Source organism: Microtus pennsylvanicus, chromosome 8 (assembly GCF_037038515.1).
Source record: "Microtus pennsylvanicus isolate mMicPen1 chromosome 8, mMicPen1.hap1, whole genome shotgun sequence".
Taxonomy (NCBI): domain Eukaryota; kingdom Metazoa; phylum Chordata; class Mammalia; order Rodentia; family Cricetidae; genus Microtus; species Microtus pennsylvanicus.
The window spans coordinates 68,239,772-68,264,312 of record NC_134586.1 but is presented as its reverse complement, the minus strand read 5'-3'; the positions used below and the strand labels follow the sequence as shown (position 1 = coordinate 68,264,312).

Sequence of the window (24,541 nt, the reverse complement as noted above, 5' to 3'; positions counted from 1 at the left end):
ATCTGAAAGATGTCCATCCTTATCTGAATACACTCTAAATTTGGAACCAACTAATCATCAGTTATAATCTACCAAGCTACTGATAGTGAGGACGAGCTTCTGAATCACTGCCTATCTGTGTTCCCAGCCAGATGTTTGCTGCCTGGGCAAGCAAAATCTCAAAATAAATAAGAGGATTAGAACTCACCCACCTGTCAAGTGCCACAGAAAATAGCCTCTCTGTTATGCTACAGAAAGGATAATTGTCCCCCATGGAGCTCTGACAAGCTCTGACATTTCTCTTCTCTGATGTAGAATCTAGGTGTCCAGAGTTGCCCAAAGCCCATATTTCTACTTTTATTTCAGAAGTGCTTCTCTTCAATGAATTTGTTTCTGTAGAGGCATCTGCAACTATTTGAACAGACGTATCACAGACTTTTACTTTATGTGTGTAAGACGTGTGTATACATGGGCAGATTTAAGGAAAAGGCAGAAAGGAGAAAGGATCGAGTCTTTTAGAATTACCCAGTTAGCATCACAATTGTGGGCCTAGGGAGATGGCCAGGTTGACAGAGTACTTGTCACACAAGCATGAGAACCTGTGTTACCTCAATACCCATTTAAAACATAGCAGTAGCCGCATGAATGTGCAGTCCCTGCGTTAGGAAGCAGAGGCAGGTGGATCTCTGAGCCTTGTTTCCTAGCTTACTTAGAGCCTTATATTCAGTGGGTGACAATCTTGTAAAACAAGATAAATAGCTCCTGAGGAATGATACTGGAGTTTGACATTTGGCCTCTCCACAGATAAACATATTTATACAAATAAACAAGCATGCACATGTGTGTGCACGAACATACACGTATCACAGGTGGTTCCACAGTATAAACTTCTATGCACAGATAAACAAGATCTAAATTGGAGAATGCATACAACAGGAATTGATTCTTACCTCCTGTCCAGCAGGAAGCCTCTGATTTTCCTAAGTCCCACATTATAGAAGGGTGCTTGATTATAGAAACCCAGAGGAAGCCTAATGAATCACAGAATGACCATGGGTAAAAGTTTTTCAGAGCTTTAAGTCAAGAACACATACAGGAGAAAATAAACAAAAGGTCCAGTAAAAACTTCTGAGATGTGGAGCCCATTCATTTCCTGTTTCTGTTATGCAAAATACAAGCTATGTCCCTTACTGTGAAGAATATTACTTTGGTCCGTCATGCTTCAATTGCATGCCAATCTTTTAAATTCTGTGGCAGGTGTCAGCAAAACTCTTTTGGAAACTTTTGGGCCAGATAGTAAATGTGCTACATGCCCAATACACCATGACCTTCTTACCAAGATTACTCCAAGTGTCAGTTGAGAATGAAGAAAACCATAAACAGTAATAGCACAAAAAGTATATGATTGCAGTTTGATACTAAATAATTATTAATTGTATTATACTCTAACTGCAAATTCTACCACATTAAACTTTAACCCTGCGGATTGAGGAGATGTTTCTGTCGATAAAGTGCTTTAACATAAAAATGAGGGTCTGGGTTCATATCCTCAGAATGCACGTAAATGATGAGCAGCCTTATCATCCTGCTTGTAGTCCCAGAGCTCAGGAGACACAGATGGTTTCCCTAGAGAAATGCTAGCTAGACTAGACCAATCATGAAGCTCTAGTTTCAAATGCAAGACCTTGCATCAGTTTTTATGGGAAAGAGAGATTTAGCAAGAGAGCTGATGTTGACTTCTGGCCTCCACATATGTATGCACAAACATCCATATGTATACAAACATGTGAGCCTAAACAAACATGAACACATATGTCCAACACAAGTATACAACTAGCATATTTATATTAGGAATTTGAAACCCATAATTTTTATGTGTCACAGAATATGGGTATGATCTTGATTGTTAACTTGGCTAAACCTGAAAGCAATTTGTATTAAAGACTTCAATATCAATCTGACCACACTGAACCTGATAGAAGAGAAAGTGGGAAGTAGCCTTAAATGCATGGGCACAGCAGACCACTTCCTAAATATAACACCAGTGGCACAGACATTAGGAGAAACATTAAATAAATGGGTCCTCCTGAAACTGAGATGCCTCTGTAAAGCAAAGGGAGAAAAACCCACGCAAACCTTTTTTTTTTCATTACCCGAAATCAATTTTATTTGTAATAACAATAGTAAATATTTTATTACTATCTCCTTTAAAGGATTATAATCCAATTTCTTTTTTCAGTAATCCACTTTTTATTTTTTTTAATTAATTTATTTATTAAGGATTTCTGCCTCCTCCCCACAACTGCCTCCCATTTCCCTCCCCCTCCCCCGATCTAGTCCCCCTCCCTCATCTGCTCGAAGAGCAATCAGGGTTCCCTGACCTGTGGGAAGCCCAAGGACCGCCCACCTCTATCCAGGTCTCCTAAGGTGAGCATCCAAACTGCCTAGGCTCCCCCAAAGCCAGTACGTGCAGTAGGATCAAAAACCCACTGCGATTGTTCTTGAGTTCTCCCTCTTGATCAGATCATTTGGGATGAAAAGACCTACCCAAAATCTTGGCTACTGGTGCGGGAGAATTGTCTTTAATCTGTCAATCATATTTTAAATAAACACCGATTGGCCAGGCAGGAAGTATAGACAGGAAAACCAGACAGGAAGTAGAAATGATGCAATGAGAACAGGAGAATTCTGGGAAGGAGGAAGTTGATTCCTCCCATTCCAGCCCAGACCACTGAAGAAGCAATATGTGAGCTACCCCTCTGGGAAAGGTACTGAGCCATGTGGCTAACATAGATAAGAACAATGAGTTAATATAAGCTACAAGAGCTAATAAGAAGACTGAACTGATGGGCCGTCTCCTGAAATCGGATTGGTGACTACCCTAATTGCCATTCAGAGAGCCTTTATCTAGTAACTGATGGAAGCAGATGCAGAGAACCACAGCCAAGCACTAGGCCAAACTGTGGGAATGCTGTTGAAGAGAGGTTGGAGGGATTGTATGAGTCGGGAAGTGGGAGTCAAGGTCAGCACAAGGGAACCCACAATGACATGGCATTCACAGACACTGGACCCACATGAAGCCTGCATGAGACCAACATAGGCCCTCTACATATGTTTGACCATTATATACCTTGGTCTATTCATGGAACTCCCAGCATTGGGAGCTGGACCTGATACTTGACACTTCGGCAGGCTTTTCAGAACTCGTTCCTCATACTGGATTGCCTTACCAAGCATTTATTCGAGGGAAGGAGCTTAGTCCTACCTCAAATTGATATGCCATGCTTTGTTGACTACCATGGGAGGCCTACCCTTTCCTAAATGAAAACAGAGAAGTGGATTGGCTGGGAGTGGGGGCAGAGAGGAGGTGGGAAGAGGCAATGGGAAGAGAGGTAGAAGGATAAACTGTGCTCAGGATATAAGATAAATGAATACATTTAATTTAAAACAAATTAAAAAGAGTTGCCATGGTCATGGTGTTTCTTCACAGCAATTAAAACCCAAACTAAGACAATCTGCTAGGGAAATGCCAGTGTAGTTCAAAATGTGGCAGCAGGAAGAGAAAACAGACTTAGCCACAGAGTAAGAGGCCACAGCTCCAATGTTTCATGGTGACTTTGATACACATAGAGAGACTGTGTGCTTCAACCTCCTCATGTGGCAGCAGAATGCCCGAGATGACTGAGCATTCAGAAAGAAAGTCTTACTAAAGAGACCTATAGGCAGGCTGCTTCCCTCCCATGAAAGCTGGTACCCATGTTTTATTCCCTCAGTGTCCTTGTCAGCTGAAATCAACAAGGCAGTGACATTCAGAAAATATTAGGGAGCACTTACATTCTTTATTGATCTTCCTTCCTTCCTTCCTTCCTTCCTTCCTTCCTTCCTTCCTTCCTTCCTTCCTTCCTTCCTTCTTTCTTTCTTAAAGACAGAGTTTTTCTATGTTGCTTTGGAGCCTGTTCTGAAACATGCTCTTATAGAGCAGGCTGGCCTCAAACTCCCAGAGACCCATCTGCCTCTGCCTTCCAGGTGCTGGGATTAAAGACATGCGCTACCAAAGCAGAGTCTATTTACATTCTTATGCTCTAACATGGCAACTCACAATCCTTCTATCTTTGTGTTCATTTTTATGACAATTCAATCCCTCTAAGCTTCTATCCATCCTGTGAAGGACGGACAGCAAGCCTCTGTCTATAATATTTCTGAAACCAGGAAATAAAATATCCATTGTGGGTATTAGGTATGGCAATGGAGATGGCCAGATCAATATAACTGAACACTGAGAAGACTATCTTTTTCTGTAATGCTATTATTTTTCTGTCCCAACTGTCTCTCTTCTTGACTGAATAAAATAGTCTCACATCAAAAATGCTATGAAGCAAACCATAGGGTTCATTAGACAAGAGGAAAGAAAAACGAGATTCCTATTGCTTAAATGTTTAAATAAATTTCATGATGAGGCACGAGTTACCTAAAACACTATGATAATTATTGCATGTAAATGTTCCATTCATAACCAGACACTCTGAAATTCTTACAAGCAAGATTAGGTAATTGCTACCATTGCAAATGGATATAAATTGGTGACTGATTACATTTGAATAATGTAATAGGCCCAGGTCCTCAGCAAAGCCTTCTATCATATAATGTAACCAAAAACCTATCATCTTCTAGAATATATGCAATATTATCCTCTTCCTGATCTGTCCTTGTGATTATGTGTATATACACATGTATATACATATGTGTGTTTCTATAATGTCATATCACCTAATATATATTCACATATACATATATGTGGTCCTATATAACAAACATATAAATATATTAAATGAATAAAAATTATTATGTCATTGAGATATACTTCCTGTCATTTCCCTTAAGCTTCATATTGTTTTACTCATAAATAGATAAAACTAGTGTCAGCCAGTCCTATAAAATATCAGTCATCGGGGCATGTTTTAATATTACAAAAATAAAGAAGGTTTATTTGCAAAATTTTAAAAAGACACTTCCCAGCTTATTTTTATGTTACATTATACTTATTCAGTGTGCATATATAAATGGCTATGCTTGCCTAAGTGTGAGTATTTGTATGTCATAGAACATATATAGAAGTCGGAGGATAAACCGTTGCTGTCAGTGATCTACTTCCAAAACCTGGACTTGAAGGATCAAACTTGCAACAAGTACCTTCATTGCTGAGCCCTCTTGGGAGCCTACTAACCTGATTCAATGGGGGAACACCTCCCTTCCTAGTAAATTTGTTGTAAGCACAATTCTTTGTATAAATATTTCCCCTTAAAGAAAAGTAGGTTTTGATGTTTGTGACTTTTAAACTCCTACCACATATTACCATAGATATCAATTGTCTATGTGTATACTTCATTCCATTGGTGTGCTTTTATTATTCTCACCCATAAGCAACAGAAGAAAAAAAGGGAAGCAACTTCTAGTTACTAGAGGCAGTCAATGATGAGCCCTATTTCTCCTCACTAGTATTAATGAGTATGTAATTTTTTCTTTTTGGATGTACAATTTGTTTTATTGCTGATTGTGATTTTAGTGAACAAAGAATTAGAACTACTTTATCACCACCAGAGATACTTTTCTTTCTTTTTTAAGTACATATTCTAGCACATATGATTAGTTTATGCTCTAATACAGTATTTGAGTTGTTAAATCAAACTCTAGTCTTCCAACTAAGTAAAGAAAATATCACAGATCCTATTAACTATTGAGTTTAGTTACATAGCAAGACAGAAATAGAACTAGAGGCTTTTTATTGGCTGTTGATAAATTCAGCAAATTGGACAGGCTAATAGAAAGTGCCTTTTGCCTCTGCACTGGCAAAACACACATGGTCAGGGAGGCCACCAAGCCTGGCTCATCTTAACATTCTGACTCTAACATGGGCAATCTTGTTTGTCAGGGTCAAAGTATAATGAACTTCAGTTACCTCAAGACTAAATGTACAACACATGCACACATACACACAAACACACACAATTCATTTTGTTATTCAACTCTCTGGTTTCCTCAACCATTCTAAAAGAGAAGTTTAAGCAAAGCGAATAAATCTATTGTTTCAATAATATTCTAGGAAGAACTTTTTCCAAGTATTATCTAAGTGACAGTCACACCTCTGACCCAACTAATTATTTTCTAATGTGGTTATTATGAAAGTACACCCTGCAACACACTTATCAGTTTAAGTTCTAAACACAAATAGAACGCTAAGGATGGCAAATAATGAAAGAGTGTAGTGATGCAAGTTTAATTTCCTTTGCTTTACAGTCCAGCACCATTATTGTTCACTACCAATTTATTATTTATATGTCATATTAGAGGAAATTACAGACTTGGGAGCTAATTCCTACTTCTTAAGTAGATGTGAACAATCGCAAGTTGTTAAAATATTTTATTAGTTATTTTCTATTGCGATAAAACACCATGACCAAGATACCTTGTTTTTTTTTTTTTTTAAAGAGTTTATTTGGGCTCACAGTTTCAAAGGGAAAGGAATCCATCATGCTACATAAGCATGGTTGGAAGAGGCAGGCATGGAAGCTTGAGTAGGAACCTGGGGCATCACACCCTCTGCCACAAGCCTCAAACAGAGAGAGTGAACAGGAAGTAAAATGAGGTTTTAAACTCTCAAAGCCTGACTAACAGTGTCATACTTGCCCCACAAAGTCCTAAACTTCCTCAAGCAGCATCATCAACTCAGTCCAAGTCTTCAAATACTCCCATCTATGGGAGCCTTCTGACTCAAACCACCATATGGCCTTACCTGAGGCTTGATACAAACTGTTAATCTATCAGTCATTCACAAAACAGAGAACTATCCAAAGACATCTTTCATAAACAATACAGTATTTAAAATCTAAAATGTGATCACTTGAATCTTTTAAACACAAACACATATACACACACTTATGTGATTATAATTCAATAAATCCACAGTATCTTCAAAGAGAATTCACAGGGAAGAACATTTTCTAAACATTATTTATTTGTTTTCACATTAGTACCATTTCAATTAACAGTGTTCATTATAGAAAGCATATAAAATTTGATTTTAACATTACTTTCAGATCTCTACAGTGTGCTTCCCTAATATTGTTACCTATTTCAGCTACTATGGCACACGAGTTCTGAAGAAAGTTAGCTATTGGATTTTGGTAATAATAATAACATGCTTGTAAATTTGTATAACAATATACACACAAATTAATTTTTAAAGAGTAAGCCATGGAGTAAGGAAAGAACCTATTCCAAAAACGGAAGCCATGGTTCAGTATTGACGAAGTTTCAGATATACTTGAGGAATTGGAGACGTGCTTGCTAATGATGTCATGCTTGGCTCAAGCAACTTCAGGGAAACTGTAAAGCCAGTCAAGGAGGAGAATTGCAATGTGATGTAAACTTCAGTGGAGCATTTGAAGATTACCTTGGTTTCCTTTGCATCACATTTGCAAAGACAACTCAGACACATAATTTCTAGTTGCATGTATCAGTCCCACAGCCAGAAAACTGCAAGACATGGAGCTTGATGGGTTGTGTTGACAGAGTGTCAGAACTGCAGGCAGCTTCAGGAGGAACACGTGGGACGATAATAAACAAGAAATGGAGCTACACCACAGATTCATTTACATGGACTTATAAGCAGCAATGACAGGCTGGAGACTCTGTACAAAATCTTGCACGGCCAGGCATTCATGAATGTAGGAGAAAGATTTTCACACTTACTCTACCATTGAAGTGATTCTGGCTTTTTAATATTAAGAGTTCTTATGAAATTTTCCATCTGATAATCATTCTAATGTAGTCTCATCATATATACCATGTTCTAAAAAGACTAACAGCTTAATTAATCAGGCACATGACCTGGGCAAAACAATTCACCTTGACTCACAAATCTCCTCATTCATATAAAGATGGATTTAGACACAACGATCACAGATCTCTGTTCTGATAATTTTGAAATCTATATTCTTCACAATGAAATTACTTGTGAGGTAGTAATTAAAATCTCCTGAATGTTTAAACGTGAGGAAATCTGAGCTTCATTGCATAACACCTACTTTTATTTAGCTCACATAATGTACTGACTTGCCAACATGAAGGTATAGAGCAAATGACTTTTGACAAAACATGATAATGATTCAGGTTTGATTCTAGGATGATTTTAGATGGCACAGTTACTGCTGCACACAGTAAAATGTGTTCAAGAAAGAACTCTGACTTAAGCCAAAGTACTTGTCCATGAATGTAAATGAATCCATGACCTTCAGAACATAATAGAATGTAGATTAGCAGTTGTTAAAATTCTAAGTGTGCTTAATACTTTTTCGATTGCGACTTAAAAAAAGACAATGTAAAAGGACCATTTTTTCTTTGCCAAAATGACTAAAATAAGTAAGGTTTAGCTTAATAAGACCCTGAAGATTCGGCTAAATGATGCTGCTTCTCATGTCTGTAAAGTGGGTCATGTTCCTTTAACAACAGGTGCCTTGGGTTTTTCTTCCTTGAGTTTGTGGTGAGTCACTACAGAATTCAAATCAGCACAAACAAGAACATGTCCTTTCCATGTCTCCCCTCCATTGTTAACTCAGTTCTTACAGCTAGATGAAACTGTAATGAAAGCCATTTGTTCTCTGATTTCTATTACTTTTACCCCAGTGGATATGACAAATTTGGAACAATAACATTTAAATCGATACAGAAAAAAAACAGAATCTTCCTAAAAAGTCATCACTACCAGATAGCACTCAAGAAGCTCATCATCCTGGCAAAGAGTACAAAATAAGCTCCCAGCTTGATGATTTGTTAATTTGGGGGATGCAAAACACATACCACACCTCAAAGAGAGTAAGAGACAACTAACTTTGATTCAAATATGATAAACAAGGCTTGGGAATATGGAATTAGGTTGCCCACAATGATATGATCCAACTGGGAGTGGCTCTAGGAACATTTTACAGTCACAGAGTCAAAGAAAACTATAAATGGAGACATTTTTCAAAGACATACATGCAAATATCTGTTAAATGGAGAAATCTTTGTCTCTGATGTGGTCTATTTATATTTTACAAAGGGCTTCTATGGTAAACAGAAAAGTTAGATATGATACAGAAACGGACAGCAAATGATTCATAACTGAATTAAAACTAGGTAAAGATAATTTAGGCTCACGATCTGCAACATTCCAAATATACTAATCATGAAGTTTTTTATCAACCAATTTAACACTGAGGAATGTTCAGCATAGATATTTCAATACACAAACACACACACACACACACACACACACACACACACACACACACACACACGGTGGCTGAGTGGTTTATACTTCCTGACAGTCCCTGTTCACATTTTTCAATGAAAATGAACGAAAATGAGACTTAAATGCAAGACTTTGAGGACTATTAAGTGAATTTCAAATAGTTGACTCAGTTAAAAACAATTTCTTCTAAAATAGTGTTTTGTTTAACATTTCTGAAGATGAATGGAGGTGACATGATTATCATCACAATGCCTCCCATACAGGTGAGGTCAGAGAACCAAATGGATGAATGTTTCCTTTTACAATGCATGTTTTCTTTGTTGGATAGTTCATTTCTTTTTTTGCGTTTTTGAACTTTACTGAGCTTAAATAAATTCTATAAATAGGATTTTCCAGCTTATGTGTATTTAATGTCTTTTTTTTTTTTTTGGTTTTTTTGAGACAGAGTTTCTCTGTGGCTTAGGAGCCTGTCCTGGAACTAGCTCTGTAGACCAGGCTGGTCTCTATCTCACAGAGATCCGCCTGCCTCTGCCTCCCGAGTGCTGGGATTAAAGGCGTGAGCCACCATCGCCCGGCTCTTTAATGTCTTTTTAAAAATTGATATTTTATTATTTAACATTCCTCACTTAGACGAGACAACCTGACAGCACTGTAAAAGAGTGTAAGCTATGGCTGTTCCATTGTCTAGGTTGACTGAAGTGCTTGCCTCTATCCTTCAGCAAAACTCCTTGAAATTGGTTATTATTAGCCTATTTACATATGTGTGTACAAATTCTGAGTTTCAGTGTCTAATAATACGATTCCCTTCTTTTTCCCCAAAACTTCTCATACTATCTAAAACCATTCATAACTGCAAACATCAAGAGAGCTCTTCACTTGACTTAATATCCTGTTTCCAGTTTCACAGATCTTCCTATCATCCTCAATTTTCAATGCAATTCTAGTTTTGCCAGATTCACTCTTGGCTGTCTAGCTCCCCGGAGTTTGTTTAATTTCTGGAGAAAACAGAAGTGATGAAAACACTTATGAATCCCACATCTCTGCTGCCTACCTTTTGTGCATCAACTTAACATTTTACTGTCTCTCTGTATGAACATCTCGGATTAAGTTCTTATGTAATGTGGAAGGCCTGTATTAAATTTTATAAATGATCCTATTGTCAATTCTCCCAACAACCAGAAATAATAATTACTGCATCTTCTAGATTCACTCATTTCTTCATTATCCATTACTCCCAGGAAGTACTTTCTTCATATTTTGAATTCCAATTTTTCATTATGAAAATTTTATATTAAAGCTGGATTGCACAGTGTTCTAGTTTCATTTCTGCTGATGTGATAAATATCCTAGAAAGAGAAACTTTTGGGAAGAAAGAGTTTATTTCATCAGTGACAGAAGTCAAAGCAGGACCTTAAAGGAAGGACCACTTTCTAGTCCACATAGCACTACCTCTGACTAAGAAACTCACTTCACGGCCAAAGAAGTGTGGCAGGAATCATGAAGGAAGTTGCTTGCAGGACAGTGGGCAGGCATATGCCCAGCTAGTTTTCAAATACAATTCTGAGCAACCTGTCTACATATTGGTAGCATAAACAGGTCAGTCCTTTCACATCAATTAACAACTAAGACAATTCCCCCAAAACATGCCCACAGGTCAACTTGTTCTACTCAATTCTTCAAATAATATTTTCTTTCTAGATAATATGAGGTTGAGTGAAGCCAACAGTTAAGGCTAACTATGACATAAGGATTACGGTTACTCAACATTTTATATCCAAACTTTTTGTACCGTTATAATAAAGACATATTTTCAAAGTAGCAAATAATTTTTCCTTTTAACATATTTTGAATTTTTGAATTGAAATAATCTATGTTGTAATGATTATCAAAACATTGTTTACAATATTTTGCTATTTCTTCTAGATAAAGGACCATGAATGATAACCTCTAAAGTGTTCAATAATACAATAAGAGAAGGATGCATTAAAAAAAAACAGCACCATGAGGTATTACTGAAACTGAATAAAAACAAACTGAAGAAAAACACAAGAACAAAAGTCAATATGTAAAAAAGTAAAAGGAATAAAAGTAAAGAATTGCTATCTTGATCATATCCTGAACAATAGAAGAATCTTCAATTTATTTCTTATTGTTGTTTCCACCCATGGGATATACTGGTGTGTGTGTGTGTGTGTATGTGTTTGTGTCTGATTGCTCTGTCATATTTTAATTATTCCTAATCTACAAATTTTATTACATTTTTATATTTCAACACCCATTTGTGCTTTGCATATATGGAGTCTTTCCTCTGTTTTTATTTTTTTTTTTGTTTATGCTACAACCCAATATAATTTTTCCTTTCCACAAAAATAACACCAGTTTTTCTTTCATGGTAAGTTTGTCACTGAAAAATATTAAGTCTGTATTCACATGGAAAGGCTCTTATCACAAGATTGTTTTGGAACAACATTGTGTGAGTAAAAGCATTAAAGACCAGAAGTTATTTTCTTTCATAACTTTGTTTATTTACTCCTTTAAATTTGGCTTCATTTTTTTCTAATGAAAAGTGAGCCATAATTTTGACCAATTAAAATGTATACTAATGGTGACTATAAGAAAAATACCATGTATGCATATATGAAATCCTCAAACAATAAGATATATGCATTCCTTGTCCTTCCCACATCCTATCACCACTCTACCCACACAATTTCTTGTTCTTTCTCTAAAACAAAAAAAATCAAACAAACCAAAAAAATAAATAAATAAATAAATAAAACCAAAAACAAAACACTTGGGCATGGGGCCTTCTAACATACACACATACACTCAGAGGAAAATTTGGTTGGTAGAGTGCATGCCTTGTACGCAAGAGGATCCAGGTTTAATCCCCACTAATAAAAAGGAAAACAACAGCAACAACATAATGCTTTGGGCTGGGGCTTTGACTTAATTGTTGAAGAACTTGTGTATCAAGCAACTTGGTTCAGTATTTCATATGGTAAAACATGGACACAGTGTTGCCCACCAGTAGTACTAGTCTGAATATGAAGGCAGAAGGATTAGAAGTTCATTACTACCCTAAAATAAAGGAGCAAAATTTCAGTGCCATTCTAAGATGTAGAACAGAGATTCAATGTCATACTAAGACACAGAATCAGAAGTTCAATGTCATTTTTGGTAACATAGTTAATTCAAGATCAGCCTAGACTGTAGAAGAGTCTGTCTATGTAAATCAATAACTAAACATCTTTTAAGTATTGTGCTGTCTCAAGTTTTGTGAATCTTTTAAACCTTTGATCTTTCATGTTTTAACTTGAAATAGCTCCATGCATCTATTTTTATAGTATACAACACTCTGGATTTGTAGCTCAGTGTCTTTCCCCAGTTTTTGCATATTTCATCAATTTAAATATTGATTTTGTTTATATATTTCTCTATTCCTTTTCAGGCATTCTAAGAATAAATATTCCCAATGCTATAAATGATGGCCCTTGTCTTATACTTTTTGCATATTTTCAATTGCTTTGTCTCTGTTTTATGCTCTATATATTAATGCAGAATTAACTTCATTCTTACCATTTCTTTAGTTGGTCTAATCTGTTGTTACAACAATTCATACAAATCATCTGGTTATAACCCTCAATTCTAAAATATACATTTATTATTTATTGTTACCATTGTTTCTCCATGCTGGGACTAAAATGCAAGAACCCACTGATGCTAATCAAACACACTTTGTTCATGAACTTCAGTTTCTAGTCTCCTAGATCAGGGAAGCAACTCATGAACTTCAATTTCTTTTCACCTAGATCAGGGAAACTGCTCAAGACTTTCTCCAGTTTCACATTGTCAGCTGATTGCTCTAATTTGGAAAAATATAATTCTTGTGGATTGTTTCTCTTTCCAAAATCCAGTCCTTTAAAGATTTTGCTCACTTGTAACATTTTCTTGGGGGAGGAGTTTCTAAGTATTTTTCATTAATATTTTAGTTATTCTTGATTGAGAAAATTCAACAACACAATTTACTTCTCCCAATTGGAAGCAGATTTACCTCATTCTCTCTAAATTTTTAATTGCATCACTGAAGATATGTGGTGATTTGCATCCACATATAATATATGTACTTAATTTCTAAGATTTATTTGGTTTAATTTTACTTATGTTTTGTTTTTAATATCTTTTTATTGCTAACATTTTATGGCTTCTCATAATTCCAAAACATAGCACCAACTGTATTATTTTATTTTATGTCTGATAACACCAATATCTGTAGTTTTCATGAGTGCAATTCTTCTGTGTATTTGTTCTATGATGTTCACTTGTGGTAGTTACAGATTCTCTTTGCCTTATGTAAGTATTTCTTAAACTATATCTGTGAAGATTATTTAAGGACTTATATGGTGTTTCATACTGCCAGAAAATTCTTTTTTACCACTGAATGCTTAACTATCATCCTGGAATGAGGACAAATTACATTTTCCTTTAGAATTTGTTCATAGATCTAGCATGAATTTTCCTTGTCAAACTAAGCAACACCAACTCAAAATGGATATGGAAACCCTCTATTTTATTTTATTTTGCTTATTTTCTCGACTTATGTTCAAATTGTCCAAGGCAAGATGTTCTCCCTTCCTGATGACTGACATTTAACTTTGCTCTTAGTGACTAATACACTCTGAGAGGAGGTTGCTATTTACTTCTCTTTTAAAAGCATAACCTAGATTTTAAGTCATTTTCAGTTTGGGTTATCCATTCTTCAATAAAAGACACACTAGTGTTTGTCATAAACCCTGAAGGAAGTGGTATGCCATGGCATCTAAATGGAAGCTGACTGCTTCCCTCCAACTCAGCACTTGAGACTTCCTTATTGTATAGATCACAGCACACTCCCAGAATGTTTCCACATCCCATACTTCTCTTCCAGCTATTTCCAGTAAGAGATATTCGGTCTATCCAGTGTTTTCTACTTAGCAATGAACACAGCACCACCAGCTCAGATTTACCTGATGTTTGTGAGATATGGTGAGAGGTAAAATGATTAAAAGGAAAAATAGAAGAAAGAAGCCTTAGCTCTGAGGAATGTCAGTCTATGCCCTCCGATCAGTGTTCAAAAAACTAAATTCCAGTGAGACAAGTTATCTCAGAGTACAAATACAGTGGCACTAAATTATGTTTTCTAGCTTCTTGATGCTGTTCATACTGTACTTGTATGTTCATTTTAACCTAAATTTTTGGTGTGCATATTTATAAGTTTTAGAGTCTAATGGGTCCCTAAGAAATGAGACATGAAGAAATACTTCAGTGAATATGATTTTGGAAAGCTAAGCTGAAATTTAGTAGGGCAAACTCCCATTGAGACATTACGTGAGCCAGGAGCCTTAGTTATTTAAAAGTCTTAATTGCAAGCCCCCCAAGTGACCTCCTTTCTCCAACATAAGTCTGTCTGTAAACAGAAATGACAAGGATCATTCTGGCATGCTGTTTTTAGGGTGGGTGACAGTGATTTCTCTCACTGAAGGCATGTTTGACTGTGATTTGGTTTTATATTGCTTGACTAAGGAGAAATGCAGACTGATTAAGATGACAGGGAAATTTCTACTGGGCATATCATTACATTCTTCCCATTTATTAATGGAATGCTACTCGGGATATTTTCTTATGTCATTTTAAGCATCTATTAGTACTCTCTTATGTAGATGTTGATCAGATCAGTATTTTTGTTTATTCTTTTGTGGAACTGTGAAATTAAGAAAATAGAGAGGAATATGTTTCAAGTTAAGGAAATAATAATATAATGTACAGAAATAAAACAAAGTCTTAAAAGAAAATACCAGGCATCTCTCTGTCTGTAAGTCTTTACCATCAACAAGAGGTACTTTCAATTTCATGTTATCTGTGGTTTGACTATTTGTTTAAAGACAACTTTTACTTTTGGTGCCTTACCTAGGAATTTTGGCAGTGATCAGTATCCCCAGCATTCCAATGCTGTGGTCACCATTCTGCTCTTTCTCTGCTGTGGCCAGTACTCTGTATTTTACAGAGATTTACAAAATGATTCATAACAGCAGCAAAATTACAGTTATGAAAGAGCAATGCAAAATGTTGATGTTTGAGGTCACTGCAACACGAGGAACTGTATTACAGGGTAACAGCATTAGGAAGGTTGAGAATGACTACTCCAGGACTATCAGCATAATCAGATCTCAGTGTGAAAGCACTACAGCCAAACTAAGATGCCAATCTTCAAGTTTTTGTAACATTCATTTGTCATTAATATCATAAGGTCAGACAGTTCCTTCCTGCTTTAATAGCATATAAGTTGATATATAAGTGAATGAGTCTAGCAACCAAAAACTATGTACTTAATTTCCAATAGAATATCAACATTTTTCAAAAACTCCTTTGCTAAGGCAAAGTGTCTTTAAAGGGTAAATTAACATAAACAGAAATATTTAATTGAAGAATAAGAAATTTAACATCAGGATTCCTGTTTGTATGCATCCCATTGTTCACAGTCTAAGGAACATATCACTCTAAGGCTGAAAACTTGGAGGAAATGGAGAAAGGCGAGGTGCTTTGGGGAAATTATGCTCATTCCCTTTTGCTAGCATTGATTTCTTCCTCCTTGCTCAGGAGATATTGTCCTCCAAAATGTTAAGTAAAAGCCGGGCGGTGGTGGCTCACGCCTTTAATCCCAGCACTCGGGAGGCAGAGGCAGGCGGATCTCTGTGAGTTCGAGACCAGCCTGGTCTACAGAGCTAGTTCCAGGACAGGCTCCAAAGCCACAGAGAAACCCTGTCTTGAAAAACAAAACAAACAAACAAAAAAAGTTAAGTAAAAGGTTAGATCAGAGGGGATAGGAAAGCAAAAAAAATTAGTGCTATCTGTAACAAACCATCAGTTTTTCTAATAGCATAAAGAGAACCATGGACCAATGAATGTGGACAATGTTCCCTTATGAAGTTTATCTAAAACAGTTATTTTATCTGCCAGAGTTATCATCATTATTATTTTTTTCAGTTTACTTTAAAATAATCCAATATTGTAAGTAAACACTCAGACTAATAACTTTTGCTTCATAAATAAACATGAGAACCCCAAATGAAAGATTTCATGTAATGTCAAAACTTCCATTAGTCCTCTACTATATTACTGTTCAAAAATCTTCAATAAAATAAGGATTAAATAATTATGTCCACACTCCTTAATCCTGTTCAATCTAGTACTCAATTTCTTAGCTAAAGTGATAAGACAAGTGAACGAGATAAAGAAGATAAAAGTAGGAAAGGAAAAATCAAAATGTCCTCCTATGCAGATGACATGATTCCATACATAAAGGACTCTAAAGACTCCACGAGAATAAAAGTCTCCAAAGACTCCATGGAAAAATGTCTGTACCTGGTGAACATATTAGGAAAGTAGTAGCATAGAAAATTAATGCATAAAAATCAGCCTTCCTATATACGAAAGAAAGAGAGGGGAGAGAGGGAAGAAGAAAGGAGAAAGAATAAAGAAAGAGAAAGAGAAGATAAAAAAGGAAAGGAAAGGACAAAATGAAATTAGTGAAACAATACCATTCACAATCTCCTCAAATCTGTATAAAAACAATACACTAGATCACTACTGTCAGGGTAGGCAAGCATTCACGACTACATATAATCATAATAAGAATAAAATAGCTTTTCTTTCAAGTTGCAAGTCTCAAACTGTTAGTATGCTGCTGTTCATTTAATCAAATGAGATCAGATATTATCTTGCACGCCAAGTCATATAATTAATACAAGAACCTACAGTGGCAGAAGGAAAAGAAAGTATTAGAAGGATGTCATAGACACTCGACATGGTGATGCCTGCCTTTGATTCATCATTTACAAAGCCAATCTTGGGGGTTTATGTAGTGAGTTCCAGGATAACCTGGGGTACATAACACGTTTAAGGCTAGCTTAAGCTACATAGCAATGATATCTTGTCTTGAACAAACAAAGAAGACAGAAGGGTGACAAAAGGGGCGGGGGGAACAAACTATGGAGGGCAGGAGGAAGGGAAACCAGAGTGGGGAGAGAAGAAAGCAAGCAGACTGGTACTTCATGAAATACACACAACTAACGGTCCATGATTATTTATCTTAATTACAAACAACTAAGCACAGTTCCATCAAGAAAATTTTGGAACTTTGCTATTGCAAAGTAGTCCTAATTTGAAGTGCTCAGTTGCAGATTCAGTCAGTAAACTAATTTTCTCATAAACCCGACTCCTAGTCCTCACTCCAGTTTTGTGTGCTGCCTGGATTGCTAACCACTGCATTCAGATTGTTTCTGCTCCTTGAGTGGTTTGGAGAAAATACTAGCCCCGGGCCACAATTCTTTGAGAGATAACACTCCTGCTGTGGCAGCAGGTCCCATTCTCATGAAGACCTTCTGTTTTCTGCCAAGTCGAAATGGAGCATTGAGTGAAGGCAGAAAGATATCAAAGTGCTTCTTAAATCCAAAGCCTGATTCTTTCACCCCACACTCTGCCTAAGTAGCTTCCTTTCCTTGCATGGGTCTGTTTTGTCTGACTGTTTCTCTAAGCACAAGATCTGTAAGAATCTCTGTAACCTGTGTGTAATTCAGCCCCCTCTGTAGCCTGTGTGTAAAGTCAGCCATTAGATGAAAATTGACAGAAGAGAATTGAGAAGGCCAAAAGAGGCCTCGGAAAAGCAGACACACAGCAATTTGGAATCAAGCATTTTGTGGCTAAAATGTGCCAGTGATTTGTTTTTGCACACATTAGGAAGAAAACTGCTCATATACCATTCCCTGAAGTATCCCTGGGAAACCATTAGGCTTAATACAAACACCACTTCTAAGCAACAGAGGATAGTATGTATCTATTCTTGTTATATTGGAACATAAAGTGATCATATGTTGTGTCCCAAAGAAACTGAGGCAGGATAAAATATGTTGCTACAATTTCCACAGACTTAAGTCCTAACACTCTACTGAAAGCCAACATTTTTTCTTACTATTTTTAATGAGAGTCTAAGGAGATGAATGAGCCTTCTCTTAGAATTGTAGTTTCACCGTGTGGACCAAGAGTAGCAAGAGCAAAATGCCTGGAGTGGGCATGATGATGATGTTCCCAAGATAAAAAAGACTTATGCCTTAGGGTCAAAGGATACTATGTGCACAAAGGATATTGCACATAAGGGCCAAGCAGTCCACAAAAATGCAGTGAAATAACAACATAATCTCTAAACAGCAAGGAGCCTACAAGGTCATTCCAAATGTCACCAAATTCCAGAGACTTCAGTCTGATGTTACACATCCATGCTTAATGTTTATGCTTTTCAATATGATTACCATAATCCTTTCTAAGAAGTATGTGAAACTTAAAAACAAGTAATAAAATATCTTTATTTATGCTGAAAAGATATTTTTTCTTTCAAACATAGATATTTTATTTTTCTTTGAGCCTTAGGCACATCCAGAGGCAGTGAGGACAATTTATGAGAATGCAAATCAGAAATCAAAATTCACAAAATACATTTTCCTATCTATTTTTTCTTATATCAAAGACAAGCCTAAACCCTTCTGTACTGGGTTTTTACACAATTGTAAAAATCCTTTAACTCATCTCTAATCGAATGCTACAAGGAGGATTCCCATATGAATCTATGCAGTGATTTTTCTCCCTTGTACTCTGTGGCTCATTTGCGAATCCAGACACTTGGAACATTTTTTTATGTTTTATTTATGTTATGAGGTTTGTGGAGAGTTTTGAAATGATAAAAGCCTTACTGTCCTTTGCTTAGGCTTTATGTCTTCAGTCTTGCCACAAGAATGTGACAAGATCCAAACAAATTTAGTTTCAGAGTTTACATGCAAATTCTTAGCTATAAATATTCAGCCTGCAAACATTATCATTATAAAACAAAAGTCTATTTCATAGGACAAACAGAAAGATAAGAATTGAGAAAAATCCATCCTTTCAACACTTTTCTTTGCTTGTTATTCATCTCAGCCTTTTAAGATATGATAGTGGTTGCCATTTCGTATTGAATTACCAGCAAATGAAATCCTAGAATAAACCTTTCAAACAGGACAGCTTCACATACACATTTGAGACAACTGTTTTTTTTTTTTTTTTTTTAAAAAAGCCAGACAATTATCCTTTGGCATCATGAAATTACCCTCAGTATCCAAATTTTCACCCTCTGAAGAAATTCATGTTTTCTCTTCTGTATGCCAGGTTATGTTCACATAGTGAGCCTGCTCAAATGCATACAAACCATAACATATAATAACAAGTTCAATGAGAAAACAAAGGTTACAATGTCATTACATCCTGAGACGTTTTCAGAAAAAATAAACCAGAAGTTTGAAGCAAAGAATTTTTACATTTACTTGTTTAATAGTGGCGCAAGTGATCAGGTCAGAGGACAATTGGTGGGCGTCAGTTCTCCCCCAGAGACCGAACTCATGTCATCAGGCTTTGCGACAGGCACATTAGCTGGCTGAGCCATCTTGCCAGACTTGAGGCAGAAAAAGAAAAAAAAAAATTGTGTGTGAAGCTGATCAGTCCTAATTGTCTCCTGCACACTTTGTTTTGCTAATAACGTATTCATATTATTCATGGACATTCATCTAAACAGCCTGTTTTTGTGTTCATCTCATTTAACTTTTACAAAAATGCAAAGGTGTCAGCACTATGACTGCCATCACCATCCCGGAAAAAGGAGGCAGGAAGCTCTGGTAATAGATGCAGAAATCCAGGGCTGAGAAAAGGCAGATGGCTTTATCATGCCCTATCATGGTCTGCTGATGAGATGGAGAAGCCGCACTAATAAAAGGAAGGAAGGAAGGCAATGTCAAATCCTGAAAGTCCTCAGCATGGCATGCCCTCCAGGACTGTGCTTTGAGTCTAGCAGAGAGCAAGAGAAATCATCTCTAAAATAAAAATGATAAAAAGTATTCTAGGTGACAGATGCTGGGGAAGTAAACATGGGTTTTAAAGAACAATTTAATCCCCCAGTCTTCTGTTAAGTTCTTGAAGCCCCACAGAGCACGAGGTCCCAGATGTTGCCCTAGCACAGCCCTTCAGAAAGGCAACTGAGTGTGCCGCACCTGCAAACCCTTGCCTTGATTACTGATCCGTTTATCTCATTTCAGAGTATCATGGTGATCCTGGGTAGGTAGACTAACATTGTCAGCTTGACAGAACGCAGACGGCTACGTGATAACCCTCAGGGTGTGTCAGTGAGGGCATTTCCAGAAAGACTCACTCTGGCTGTGGGTGGCACCACCCCATAGGTGGAGATCCCAGGCAGCATTAAAAGGAAAGCCATCTGCTTTATGAGTGTGGAAGCAACCTCATTCTGCTTTCCTCATGCCTTCCCCGTCAGGGAAGTCTGTACCCCTTCAAAGAATAAGACAAAACAGTCTTCCTTTCTTAAGTTGCTTTTTTTCAAGGATTTTTGCTAAAATAATCAGAAAATTGCCTAATATACCAGGTGGAAAAGAAAGAAGAAGAGAAATAAAACAGCAGCTCTGCATTTCAAAAACATTTTTAGGGGAAATTGCTTCTTCAGCAATGTCCTCTTGTCAACTTCCCTGGAAGTCTTCCGAGCCAGTAACACGTATAGATGGCTCCTTCTCTGTGGACTCTGAAATGCCCAATGTTATTCCTACCCCTTCAGATTCACAAGGGTATGGAGGGAAAGATCCATGTCTAAGAAGGTTAGATTTGCAATAAAATGGCAATACATTCAAGGCATTGTATTCACTTTAGGTATATAGGCTATTTCTTTGTGTATGTATGTGTGTGTGTCTGTGCGTGCACAATTTTTGAGTTACATACATGCACACACATATGTATTACATGAATATTTTTTGTCTTTTTGTGGATATGTGCTAATGTGACTTCATGTTTCTGAGAAGTTCAGAAGTATGTGAGATTCCACAGAGTTGGAGTTAGAGGAGATAGAGTTGAGTGCCCGGCCGGCCAGCTTTTATGTCGACTAGACACAAGCTAAAGTTATATGAGAACACGGAACCACATTTGAGAAATATAGAACTCTATAGGATCAGGCTGTAGGTAAGCTTATAAGGCATATTTTTAACAAGTGATTGACAGGTGAGGTCTTAGTCCATTGTGGGTATTGCCACCCTGGCTGATGGTCTTGGGTTCTATAAAAAAGCAGGCTGAGCAAGCCATGAGGAGCAAGCTTCACGACTTCCGCATCAGCCTCTGCCTCCAGGTTCCTATCTTAATTTCCCCTGATGGTGAACAGCAATGTGGAAGCATACACAAAATAAACCCTTTCTTCATCAAACTGCTTTGTGTCATGGAATTTTTATGGCAGCAATAAAAACACTAATCAAGAAATCGTCTAAAAAAAAAACAAACAAGAAATCGTCTGACATAAGTGCCAGGCACCAAACTCTGGCCCTCTGCAAGACCAGTACATGCTGTTAACTACTGAGTTTCCTCCTCAGTCTTAGTGATTTTCTTCCATTCTGTTAGCTCTTATCCATGTGGGAGCCAAGATGTGCTAGTAATATCCTGTTGAGAGGATTGCCCCATCCCTACATGGGAGACCAATGGAGGAGTAGAAACATCTGCACCAGCAAGTGGCTATGTTGATTGGCCTCAAACTAAAAATAACACTAGAAAAGCCTACCTCTTCAGTACAAAGGAATTAACAGGATCTAAAGTATAAATATTCATGAAGAAGAGCCCTCTAAGAGAGATAAATCTCTAAATCCCCAAGATTTTCTGCTTCCTTCGTGTGCTGGCTAGTTTAAACTAACAACAAAACCAGAAACTTCCGCACTAAAAGTGTCTGCCAAATGCTAATAAAGGCCTCTCTAAAGCTAAGAACAAAACTAAAGTTTCCAAAGCACAAATGCATTTTAGCGGCACATTCTCTTCTGTTCTTTCTGCTTATAGCTGTCTCCTAATTGGTCGCAAAATATATCAGGTTCTTGAGATGGTCTCTAGAGAAATTTCCAAGTCTCAGCTGTTGGTGTAGAAATAGCCCCATTTCCAGCATCAACTTGGAAGTGACACCAGGGATGGGAGGTGTGAAGATGGTTTGTGCATTGAATACTGGCTGGGAGAAGATATGGACAGCTGTTAATATGGTCATTTGATGGATCTTTCCCTTCCTGCCCGTTGCTTGTTCTTTCTTACAACTGAACCAGATAGCTGCTTAACTATGCATTGATTTAGAAGGGAGAAGCTCTAGGGACATGGAATGGGGAGTTTAAATATTGGGAGAACCAGAAGACATTTGTGCAGCACATATTCCCTAGAAAGTCCAGGCACTACTTGCTGCCAGCAGCAGAAATAAAACTGACAAGGAAGATATCCCAGTGACCACAGACATTGAAAAGGAGTAAAGGGGCTACAGTGGCTTGCTGAGGCAGGGGAAGGCTCTAGAGCAGGGAACAGGAGTCACCAAAACTGGCCAAAGAAGTTCTTGGGGACATTATGGGGAGGGGATGGACCACAAACATCAGGGAAGAGAGTCAGCTCATACATCAGTGGGGTTGGAGGGGATAACTAACAGACGCCATCAGCACCATCTTAGCCACCTATGGCCCGGGGACTATGTGCTCATCTGAAAACAAACACTTTTATTATATTTTCCCAAATGCATTATTTTCTACGTATAAAATCAATCTTTTAAAGGGGGTTAAATTATATTTTAACACACGGGGGAAACACGGTGTTCAAAGTAAATTACAAGAAGTACCCTGAAGGCATAGGAACATTGTTTTATAATTCAAGTCATTATTTCCCAAATTATTTAGTTTATATGTGTGCATTGCTACATCTTAATTACCTGCAAAGTAAGCCTTGTAAGTTATAGGTTACTATGAATCCCTACCTCTACCTCTCTATATATAGATAAAACTGAACCAAAGAAGAAGCCAAAGCAGAGCGAAATCCAAGCAGTAGAAAGCAAGTCCATGAAGGCGGTAGGGAAAATATTTATAGGAAGAGAAAACATCGTTGGATATGCTCAGAGTCTGAAGCATACAAGAGTTATCAGTTCTCATTGTACACGGCCTTTCAAAGATTGTGAAGTGAGACTAGTGGATATTTTCAAGACCCAAACACCCAAGAGAAATCATGTTCAGAGAATGCTAAGCCAGGAAGATAATGGTCACCTCCTATCATTTGGGTTCTAAGGGGAAACATGAAGTGGACCGAGGGCTTCTACAATAGAGTGTGGTGGACAGATGCATGGCAGTGGGACGTCAGCCAACCAAGAGCTATTGCTTTGCATTCATTTACTGCTCAAAGCAAAGGCTTCCGGAGACAAATCTCTATTTTTGTTTTATGCTGGTTCTCTATTTCTTTGTCAAAAGACCTAGAGAAGTAAACTAAAATAAGGACTTGGTTATTTTGGCTCATTTGACTCAGAGACTTTAGACCAAGGTCATGTGGCTTCATTGTTTCTGGGCCCCATGGTGACACAGATAAAACTGCTCATCTGCAGAGAGCCAGGAAGTGCAGAGAGATCTCCCTTGAATGAGAAAGACCTGCTCCTCCCTACCAAACTGTGAGCCCACAGGTAGATTAAGGGATCAAAAGGACAAAGCCTTTATCAGATCACCTCCCAAACCCCCACCTCTGGACCCTGCAACAGGGAGGATGAAGAGATTTTCCCACTTTCCTTTTAAGAATCTTTCAGATAAAAACCCTAACATTTATAGTCTGCTTTCTAAAGAAAGTTTTATACACATATCCCCAGACCCAGCACCATTATCAGTGTAAGAGGAAGAGGTATAATGAGTGCAATAATAAGAAACAAAATTCTTTTGGGTTGGTTTATTCCTTTTTATCTGCTCCTCAGTGAGTCACCACATATGTGGATGTCCTTTATGAGAACAGATGTCTTTTACACACATGTCTCAGTGTCATGGTCACTTAATGGTTGTCACTTCCCATTGTTTTCAGCGACTTCTGAATTTCCTATCCAACTTCCTAGAATTATTTCTGTTACAAATTACTTTTAGTAATACCTCTTCCAGTTTATTCCATCTCTTAACAACAGTTTTTTTTTGCAGGGAATAATTAGATAGTAGAGGTACGTGAAAAGAGAGCTTATATGAGGTGGAAGGTGAGACGGCTGATTTGCAATGTCCCGCCTTCTCTAAGCTTGAAGATTCATCATATGTGTTAGGACAATGCCAGACACCTAGCGCTTTCTACATAGGATACAAAGTGATTGTGAGATCTTTTAAAAGATCATAGAGCTGCGACACGCTTCCAAGTTCC

The 24,541-nt window shown here is 37.3% G+C and overlaps 1 protein-coding gene across 4 annotated transcripts in view; it reads right to left on the bottom strand.

Annotated features, from left to right (window-relative positions):
- Ctnna2 (catenin alpha 2) overlaps window positions 1–24,541 on the bottom strand; it is a 1,099,183-nt gene that overhangs the window by 907,342 nt on the left and 167,300 nt on the right. The window lies entirely within an intron of this gene.